The following is an 11,942-nucleotide window of genomic DNA, read 5'->3' on the forward strand; positions in this document are numbered from 1 at the left end:
TTTAGATTGTATGATATACTTTTTATATAAGTATTCAAACATATTTTAAAATAATGTACAATAACAAGTCTTGCTTGAATGTGAAGCGCCAACATAATCTTTTAAATTAAGTCAAATAATATTTCACTAAAAATATATCTATTTAAATTTAGAAAGAAAATAATAGATAAAGTTTGCGATGAAAATTTTTTTAGGCAGAGAGTTGGAGGCTAAGAAAGTCTATAAATTATAAATTCATTTGTCATAAAAACGTATTGATATATGAGTGTATTCTTACTAAGTGTGATTATACACTAATGTTGTTACTGGGTGATTTGTATATTATAATAAGCTCATTATATTTTAATTGAATCTTTAAGGAGTAGTAAAATTCAAAACTTAATTTCCAATTATTTTTTGTGTGATAATTAAAATAGCTCTGTAATAAATGATATTATATAATTATGTCTAGAAATATGGCTATTAAAATATAAAATATCTAAAATACCTTAAAATCAGCAAATTTCTTCTCTATTAAACAAAAGTACCTAGTCCTGAAAAAGTATAAGAATTCATAATAAAGTAATAAATATTGCAATTTGTAGGAGTATGTAGTTTTTGTACATAGATAAGCAAATTTATGTAGCAAATAATCTTATCACTTCTCGGCCTTTTAGCATAGATCAAAATGTAGTATTTGTGCTTATTAGCTTAATTTTGATACGAGGCCATGCGTTTTTTTATATGGTATATATTTATAACTTATTTATATGAGAGTATGGATGTTATGTCGCGGTCGGCCTCGTATTGAAGTCCCTCCGGGAGTGGTCCACTGCCCCAGAAATAATAAACAGAATCCAAATATTCAAGTATATTAATCATTTTAAAATTTACATCTTTATCGGCCTCTCGTATGGCCTTCACTGGAGGAACTCAGACATGATGTGACATATTTTTTTGTAAGTCATAATATGTATTCAGTTATAAACCTTTTAAATGTGACTTTTTTCTGTTTTCCAAGGTCTATAGAAACTAAATATACCAGTCATTTGGATTTTGGACGGCAATTATGCCTGCCGTTTGGGTCTTGAAAATTTATTGTTGTTGGCTCTTAAAATAGGCAAAAAACGTGATTATTTGTATTCTTCTGACAAAAGCATCCCTATGGCTTATCTTATAGCATTGATATGTGTATCAAATTAAAGTCAATAAATTGTGCTTCAATTTGTTTAATTATCTTATTAACCCTTTATTTGTGCCCATTGGTAAATTTTCCCCAGATATTAAAAAATGCTTGTATTTTAGATTTTTCTTGTATTTTTAAGTATTCTCTTGAGTTATAATCATATTGACGTATATGCATACAAAGATAGAATACAATAGAATAAAATAAAGTTTTCCCTTGAACAAGCTAATAACTCTATAGTAAAAACAATACAATATAACATACTATAAATACATTGATTCTTAATGGTTTAAATTAGATTTTTTGAAACTAATATATTTATTTCTGTGGTATTCTACAACTTGCAGTAAACAGTTTCTCCGTTCTTTGTCAGTGGTAATCCTAGTTTCAAAGTCACTCATGAGTATAACACCTATTTCAGCAACATAATTGGTCACTTTTACTGACTTCACTAACTCCCATGCTGCTCTATAGTTTCACTATTTTCCCAAGTATCAATGGTGTAATAAGCCAGACACTTTTCAATCCAAGAACTGATCGTGGAAAATTTAGATCTATTGTTTCAGACTTTGGTGAGAATCCTTTTGTTATCATCGAATTCTCACAAGAAAAAGAACCTTCACAGTTTACTGGATCTTCATCCCTTTATATTTTCTCAAGCTCTGTTGATGTGGGGGCACTTGTGTTGAGATTATATCTTGCCTTTGTTCACATAAGTATTTTTTAATATCTGGGTTAAAATTTACCAATTGGTGCAAATAGAGAGTTAATAACATGATTGGACAAGTTGAAGCATAATTTATTAGCTTTGATTTATTACCCATATGAATGCTATACGATGAGCAATTACGAAACTATAGTCAAAAGAATACAATCAATCACCTTTCTTTTTCCTCTTTTTACAGCCACTAACATTAAATTTTCAAGGCCCATACAACAAGCTTAGCTGCTGTCCAAAATCCAACTGACTGGTATATTTAGTTTCTATAAATCTTGGAAAATGGGAAATAGTCAGATATTAAAAAGTTTGAAAAAAAAGTAAAAATTTCAACAGGTATAGTGCACAATTGGCGTAAGACTAACGCATTATAACATTTTATCAAGCTCCCACACTACACATTGTATACCTCACGCATTTAGATTATACGTCAAACAGTAATTTTTAATCACAATTACTGATTCTAATTTTATCATTAAAATGAATTTTACGACACAATTATCAATAATTTTAAAAAAGCGACTACCATGTACAATAAAAAAGGCAGATTAATACATTTTTAATTTAATAAATTAAAAATATTTTATATCAAGTTTAACAAACAATACAATGGTGTATATTATATTCGTACCATAAGCTTTGTTCTACGATGATGTCATCAAATATTTTTAAACCAAGTTCAAAATTTGAGACCCTTGTCTTCTCTACTCATCCTTATTGTTGTTTACTTTATAATCCTACTCGTACAATCTTCTTGGTACAAGTTGCAACTTATTTTAATTTTTTTTTCTTAAAAGTACACAATATAGCATCATAACAAACCATAATAATTAAAGGGCTTCCTCAATTAATCAGCTCCACTAAGGATTCCATTAAAAAAAACATAAAGACAAACACTCTAATATTCAATATGGTTGATCAGCTGCTTGATAATTAATAAGACACAACAAAATTAATGATAATGATTTAACTCTCAAAACAAATGAGTTATGTATTCAATACATTCTTTTTATTATGTTGGTACTCTCTAAGGAGCTCTTGGTGCTTGTTTCCTTGTCTAAAGATGCTTAAATATTTAAATAATCAATATACTTACAATTAGATAAGAATATTGAGTTGAGAGCAGATACAAAACTGTTGTCAATGTCGAAAGAATGAAATTCCCTGAATTTTGTTCCATTGCAAATATTATGGCACTCAAGAAACCAAGAAGTAAATTAGGTGCTACCCTTATTTAGTTAGGTATCGTATTGCCTATCATATATAGCACCGTTTTGATTTATTTGCCCTACAACCCACAAAAAGAGTGTCGCACAGTGATCTGTATTATCTCAGTTTATAGTTTATCAGTTCTATCTCATGATTGAAACAGATTTATCGAATCCTGCATTATGTGCATTGTGGAGGACTTGTCAAAAAATTTCGAGCTCTACAATGCTGGGTGGTGAATTGAAAACTAACCACTTACTAATTCAATAATTAATAAAGGTTGAGTGATTGAAATTGATTATATTTGGATATATTAAGCCATAGACAATTTGTATTATTATTATTCGCCGTTCCTTTCATATGTATAAAGCAATTACGTAAACATACATAAATAAACATTATAGTTTAAAGTTTTTGCTTCCTCTAAGAACTTTCAAAAATTTATATCAAAAAGGCCAGTTGAAAAATAAAAACACAAAATAGCCTATTTCATGGAAACAGTATATTCTAGTGGGGGAAGTTAAGTGTCATTGATTTAAAAATTTTGTTAAATGAAGCACATCCATAATAATAAAATAAAACGAAACATCATTAATATAACACATCTTTAATTGTTTAGTATATAAAAATGATTAAAACCAAAATAAACTTCTGAGGATTAACTTTAGTACCTTCTTATTTTGGAGTGACACCTATTGATAGAATTTCACTTTTTTTGCCACCGAAATCCAGGATGTGTCATCAGCATAGGGGATTTATAAGGTAAGGGTGGTATATCTAGCAGCGGATGGCATAAAAATTGCTCTAAGTTCGTAAGGGTATATTGGCTCAAATTATAGCTTTCCAGCAATTAATGCCTTAAAGTTAAATAAAGCAAAATCAATGGCTTCTGTCGAGGCTGTTTTTATCTTTGAGATAATCCTTAGAGTATAGTAGCTTTGATTAAATTCAAAGTTTATTTTCCAGATTCTTGATATTGATAGTGAATAATTTTTTCAGCCCTGCAATCCACAAAGGTATGTAGAATATTGTCCAAAAATTCCCCACAATCTTTGCATTGTTAATAAAATTTGATACAATTGGAAGAGATCTAAAATTGTGCAAGAAATTTCCTACCATCCGAAATACATATCAGGAAAGATAAAATTATTTTTCTCCAATTTTATTGAAGTCCTAAAAAATTTTAATAGTAATCACAAATAGCTTGAGCTTCGTCTTATGATTTAATAAAAGTCGTTTTAAGATGTCACGAATAATAGATCTTTTGTTACTCTTTTTACAGGGAAGTAAAAACGACCATCGCAAAATGAGGTTTGCGACTTAAAGCAAGTAGACTTACAATGAATTGTGATTTAGAAAATTATGAAGGTAATCATAGCATCTACAACAAGATACCGACATTTTCTTTGCGTATTCCAAGGGAAAATTCCTTGGATTGGGACTCTGCCATAGATTTGATTTGATTTTTCATTTTTGGTTATTTAGACATTATCACTAAATAAAGATCATAGTTGATAGATTCGGGAAATCTAAGAAATGATAGAAAAATGCATGTCGAGTCTTTTTTATTATTAATATTCTTTAGGTTGTGTTTTTATTTGTAGCGAATTTGTGTAGGTTCCTTTTTTGTTGTTTTTCAATGTATTTTTTGGTTTAAGAAAATATTTCAAAGCAATATAAAAAGGATGGCTGGCAATCATTGAGAAGGATAATATTTATTTTCGCATTATCTCTTAATTTTATGATAATATGCATTATAAAAACCCATGATAAATAGAGATGAGAAGAAGCTTGTTGTCGAGAGTGTGTTTCTTCAGGGCAGTTGAATATTAGAATAGTCATGTAAGGACTAGCAAAGTTATATAATTTAACTTGCATATACGTAATATATGTAATAAAATGATTTTTATAATTCAAAATTTGAGCAGTTTGACAATTTTTCGAAAAATAACTTCATGGATGCAATTGCAAATATATTATCAATGAATTATTAAAAAGAAAATACCAAAATTTATTGCATATGGATTTCCAGTGTTCCAAATCTATTGCCTCAGAGAAAAAGGGCTAAAACCATGTGTATTTTTTAAAGTTTACAAATCCAATTTTGGAGGTGTTGTATGGAGAAAGTCATTAATTTTTATGGGAATAATTAACAACAGTAAGTCAGTTACATTGAATAAATAATCCCAATGTTAATCCAAAAACTTTAAAAAAAAATCGTTTAAGAGGTCAGATTTAGTTGCACCGACTAAGTATAACATTATAATATCACAATTGCTCTATTATATCTAGGAATTGTCTTTGAAGTATATGCATATATCCTTCTCTTGGAACCACCGAACCTCGAACCTACACACATTGAGTTCAATAAAATAGTTTTCCCGAGCACGTTGTCCATCAATAAGTTCTGCTTTTAGTATATGGTCAATCGTGTAAAATTATTTAGGGATGTTAGCTGTTAGAAATTGAATCTTGTTCGTATTAAACTATAGCTGATTTATCAATATCAGTATTATGTTCCGATCACCCACAATGAACTGACCCCAAGAGCCCTCATTATACAACTAACTTTATTCTAGAATAATACATATGTACATCACACAATACTTTATATTTACATGCAGATAATACATCTTAGATAAACTAGCTCGATACATATCTAATATCACAACATCTCCTGCCTCATTTCAAAACTCTTTCGAATTCTTCCAGATTTTCTTACTCCAAGCTCATTTTCATTTTAATCTTCACTTCCACATTACATTTCCGCCTTTTTAATTCTTAGGAAACGTCTATTTCTCCATAACCTTTGTCCTGAATCAAATTTGACTTAATATGTTTTATTATTTCCTTTAGCAATCATTTTTCCCTAATCTGACCATCGTTTATTCCTATAATTTTGAACGATCTCACTCTCTCCAACACTAATTTCCGGTAAATCTCTTCTATTCTTATTATAGCTAATCTTCTCCTTCTCTCTTCTACGCATCATTTTTAAATTAGTTCTATATTCTTCTTCCCTGTGCTGTGACTTGGGAACGTAACATTTCCAATGGATAGGTATGCATGATCATACTTGACGACCATATAAAATATCATTAGGTGACTTTCTGTCCGGTCTCGGCGTATTTCTGAATTCTAGGATTCCATGGATAAACTCGTCGGACTTGAATCTTCCTCCAACCTTATCAAGAAGGGTTTTCATTGCCTTCACCATAGAATCCACGTGGCCATTACTTTGTGGATAATGAGGTGATGATGGTCCCCATGTTACACCCCACTTAGTTAAGAAGTCTTGATCAGACCTTAATTTGACAGGAATACCTGTTTCTGATAATATTTTCCTCAGCACCACTATAACTTCTCCTGATTCGTGACTCTTTTAAATTCCTCCACGTAAGGGTATCCAGATAATCTGTCTCCATACACCAATTAATGTTTCTCTTGATACTCAAACAGATCTGCTGATGTATTTTCGAAAGATCTCATCGGAATTGGATCTCTAATCATTCTTTCCCCTCCAATACTTTTTAACTTCTCAATACATTTTTTACATGATTGTACTATTCCTTCAATATCTTTATTCATTCCAGGCCAATATACCATCTACCTAGCTCTTCTCTTTGTTCTCTCGATTCCTTGATGTGCACAATGTAACCTCTGAAGAACGTCACACTACTTATTTCTTGGAATTACATGCCTATCCTTATAAAGAATAAGACCATCTTCTATGCTCAATTCATGTCATATTTTCAAAAATGATTCAATTGTGTATTTTATCACAGCTGTTTCAATTGCATTAATGGAATTAATATATTCTCGGTCTCGACAAATTTCTGTACGAATTTCTTCCACTAATCTCTCATCCTCTTCAAAATCGGAAATCTTTGGCACTGCTTATCGGATTATTTTATCTCTATGATGGCCTATTTCTTGATCTAATTCATCCTCCTCTTCTGGTAATAATACGGGTGCTCTTGACAACGCATCTGCAATTTCATGGTTCTTCTAAAGATTCCTCCTCTCGTAGGTAATAAGCATAACCTGTCGCAATAAACCCCATTGGAGCTCTATTGAAAATATATATATCCCCCCAATATCATTATTGAATCTTCCTGTTGACGTTCGACATCTGTTCCAACATTTTCCTCGATTCTTCTTCTTTTAATGCTTCGTTTTCTAGTTCTAATTCGTTTCTAGTGGATATCTTGCGTTATACTTTTCCACGCAATTTATGATCGTCACTTTTAAATAAATAATTACTTAATTGCATTTGCTTTCTTTCTGAAGGGTTCCACGTATTTTTAGTTCGCATTTGACTGCGCCATATTATGTTCCGATCACCTAAATTGAATTGAACACAAGAGCTCTCATAATACAACTAACTTTATTCTAGAATAATACATATGTACATCACCCAATACTTTATATTAACCTGAAGATAATACATCTTAGATAAACTAGCTCGATACATATCTAATATCACACTATGTAATGATAAAAATGATTGGTTGATCGACTTGAACAATAAAAATAGGCTTTTCGTAGGGTAAATTATGGTCTGACTTAGAAAAGTTTGAGCCAAAGTAATAATCAGCAGTATGCTTTATAATATGATAATTAAAAGATACTAAATTTCAAACTACTAAAACTTATCGAGCTTCAAATTGTAAATAAAAAATATCATCTTTAGAATTACCATTCCCACTCAGCCAGCAACCATGAACCAGTGTTATATGATACCTTGTTGTTTCTGTATATCCGCGATTACCAGCATTTGTATCAGTGCATAGACGGTCAGTATTTTTTTTGAGCCACTGCTATATATATATTTAATTTCATCATTTACGTATATTCAAGTAGAAATATAGAAAATATTGATTTTTTTAGTAAATATTTATCGTTCACAGTCCATTCTACAGAAATACGCTAAAAAATATTTATTTAACAACTTCATAGGAAAATGTGGCCCATAGATCACCAAGACCATGAAGAAGTCCAACAATGCCATGTACGTATTTTAGCAGGACGGGCTCCGGCCCATCCTGATAATATTGTACAAGAGTGGATGGGTAGCAACATGAAATTCTGATTCAAGAAACTTTGGCCTTTTCAAAGCCCATATCTGAATCCAATTAATTACTCTATTTGGTGGCAAATTGAGAAGAAAACCACCCAAATATTGAGGCCCTGAAAACTTTCGTTAACCCCCTGATCATGAAAAAGGACTACGTTGCCAATGGGTTTAAGGGATTTTGGGGGCTGTCATTCAGGCTGATGGTAGCTAGATTCATAATTAATGTGTATTTTTATAGTAAACATATTATTATATAAAATTTATATGTACAACATCATCCTGATCAATTATGAGTATTTTAATGACTACTTAGGGGAAGGCCTCAGTACTTTTTCTACACCCGGCACAATGAGTGTCTGAAAATAAAATACCTCATTTATAAAGTTTAAGGGATATTGCGTTGCTTCAAAAACAATATCCGTCCTCTCCCAATGGGTCTCAGAGAGTATGTATCTACTTGTTAGATCTTGAATGCTCTCATTCAACCAAAGCTAAGCTAATAAATTGATCAGTGTTTTTTCTCTCTCTTTTGTTTTCATAACCCACAATACCATGACCATTTTATCCTTTAATCCTGTATAGAGAATGTGCGGGACTTGCTCCTCTTTTTAGAGGGGAATAGAAGGAGGGGAGAAAAAATATATCATATTAAAAAAAGAAAATTGTTGATTAACGTAGTCAATATAAAACTAGTAGAGGATTTCCTAGTATATTTTCTTTATTGATTGAAGAGTTTAATTTTATTTTTTATATATCCCCTTGTGGGTGTCTTAATATTAGTCTTTTATAGCTTTTCGTAGTAGCTGGACAATTTTTATAATAATTATGATCAAGCAAATATTAACATAATATGAAATATTTACAATAGCCTTATATTTAACATTTTCTACCTATCTAATGAAATAAATACACCTTATTGAAAAAAAAAATATTGTTTGTTTTTAATACATTCATTTAATCGAAATTGTAAAGTAATATAATTGTACATAGCGTCGGATTTTATAGGTATTTGATATCATAACACGTCAACTATCTCGATGGGAGATGGAGAAAGTGACCCAAATACTTTAAGAAAGAGTTGCCGTCAAGGTTGTCCTTCATCCCCCTATTATCCGTCGCTGCACTAAAATATCTTGGAGATCTGGTTATGAAGAAATTCAAGAGGTTTGGAGTGGATTTTGCTCCAGGAGCCTCATTTTCCAGGTGGCCAAGATGAAAAAGGATGGAGAAGACCTCTCAAGCAAAGAAAGAAGTGGGGGACACAGCTTGAAAGGGGATTCTGAGTTTCTGGGGGACCTGAAAAAAAAAGATCAGGGGGGACCCCACAAAATCCATGAATCGCCTCTCTAACGAGTTTGACGTGAATGAGGGGGCAATCAGGAGGGCCATGAAGGAGGACTTGGGGTTGTACTCTTACACAAGGACCCCACGCCACCTGTTGACGGACAGTCTGAAGGAAAGGAGATTGCAGAGGAACAAAAAAGTTCGTGCATGGATTAAGACAAATGGATCTACCGTAAAAAATTTCTCTGACAAGAAGATTTTCACTGTGGACCAGGTTTACAACCGTCGGAACGACAGTTATCTTGAAAGATCACCAGATTGGGTCAAGGGGGTGTTCTTAAAAAAACATCCGCCCAAACAATGGTCCTGGGGATCGTGTCGTCCGACGGCAAGAAAATGCCTTCCTTCTTTTTTCAGGCTGGAGAGAAAATCGGCCAGGAGGCTTACGACAAGGTGCTGAGGTTCACCATAATGACATGGCTCAAGGCCACCTACCCAGAGGACAACTATGTGTTCTTAGTTCAATATCAACTCCTGCAAGGCTTTCCGCGGCCGTGTGGAGGCTGTGATTGCTGCTGAGAGCGGCCATATTGAGTGAACATGCTCCTACAGGTCGTTTCTTAAAGTTTTGTTTTTTTACTTCATTTGACAAGTAACGAAATCAAAATATTAAATATTATTTTATCGTTTATTTAATTCATTTTTATACTTCTATCTAATGAAATATTTTGTATATTTTAATCACTTGCAAACTTCAATGTTTAATTGTTTTGTTGAAACCTGTAACAAAAAAGTGATTGATGGCAAATATGGGAGAGGTACAACTAATATTCTATTATATTAACAAAATATTTAATTACTTGTAGGTATATATACTTGATGTACAATAGAGCAGTTCGATTTTCATCTTCATTTTTTTTTTTTAAATTTAATTTAGCAATATTATATTTTGTTCTATAGGGTAGCTATAGAAAAAAAACTTTTTATTATTTTTTATAGGTTTGATTACTGTCTATCATCATTAATTTATAAAAAATAAGGAGGCATGTATTTTAATCTTTATTGACGAAGTTAAGAACTTTTGGCTTCTGTCAAAATTTGAACTAGATGTGCTACTTAGAGATGACATTGTAGGTATGTGAAAGTTTTTATAGGTTATTCCCTTACCAACTTCCAACTTTTATGAACGAGCGATAATCAAAATTCGAAAAATGTCGAAAAACAAACCACCCTAATGTACAACCTTGTTGTCTTTCAACCTTGAAACAAATCATTCGTGTTTAGACAAGTGTTAACTAAATTGGCAAGTTAGATGTAAGTAAGTAAATGAAAAAAGAATATAAGTATATTTCAAGCACGATTTATTTTCCTTTAAAAACAGCAATATTTGAGGTGGATTGACAAGGTATTACTTTCCTGAGTAATTGACCGCGTTATTGAATTGTTTTTTTAACTCAATTTTAAAAAATGAAGAAATTCAAAAACTTTAAATCGTTGTCATAGCCTCATTAGCAATTTAAACATGTACACATTAAATTTAACCTATTTGATAAAAAGTAATGTACTACGCAAAACACATTAGAAAGATTTTTGACATACTATAGATTTGTAGTAAATATTATGAGTGCTAAGAAACAAAATTATATACATGGACGGATATTGCAGTCATGTTACTATAATACAAATTCAAGCAAACTATGGAATAAAACTATGTTATATGCAGATACACATATAGTACTCACTACTTAACTCATTATGTTTGCTCAATCAATATATGCAAAAAAATATATATTGCGTTAAAGCTTTTTTTTTATGCCTGTGTTTTTAAATGATCCTTGATGAGTTTTGTAATCGAGAAAGAGATTTCATAAATCACTAATTCAATAATAGTTAAGATTTTGATATACAGGTAATATACAATTTATGCCCTAAATACATATATTTGAATACTTCAAATTTTAATATGGTTTATTAAACCATATACAAAAAAGAAAATAGGTTTTACAGTGCACAGTCTTCATCATATGGAAAACTTAATAGTTTATGCATCTATTTATTGTTAGGAGAGGGGAAATAGGGCAAGTTGACACATTTCCATTGTATAACAAGTTTCTATGAGTTGTATTTCTTCATTTTTGTGGAAAAAACAGAAATAGGTTCGAAACAAGCCCCTATAAAATTTGTTTGTATTCATTAAATTTCCATAGTTTTGGGATTCCAGATGAAAAAATTCATTCTAGCCATATGCCTAAACGAATTGCATTGATTTTTTTTTAATTTCACCAACTTTTTTTTTTTCATACGTCATTAAAGAATTGGATTTAGAAGGTAAATATAAGTTTTAAAGTTTAATTATTCCACGCAGATTACATATATTATCTAATTATTGTACAAATGTAATAATAAAATATATTTTATAGATTTTTTATGATGAAGTCATTTACATTTTTACAAAACCCGTAAAAATCAAACTTTTTAAAAGTTTTCTA

At 31.0% G+C, this 11,942-nt stretch overlaps 1 pseudogene; it reads left to right on the top strand.

The window, feature by feature from the left end:
* The first annotated feature begins 636 nt into the window (after positions 1-636).
* LOC121121141 (U2 spliceosomal RNA) lies at positions 637-817 on the top strand (annotated as a pseudogene).
* Positions 818-11,942: the final 11,125 nt, after the last annotated feature.

This window comes from Lepeophtheirus salmonis, chromosome 6 (genome assembly GCF_016086655.4).
Source record: "Lepeophtheirus salmonis chromosome 6, UVic_Lsal_1.4, whole genome shotgun sequence".
Classification (NCBI taxonomy): Eukaryota; Metazoa; Arthropoda; class Copepoda; order Siphonostomatoida; family Caligidae; genus Lepeophtheirus; species Lepeophtheirus salmonis.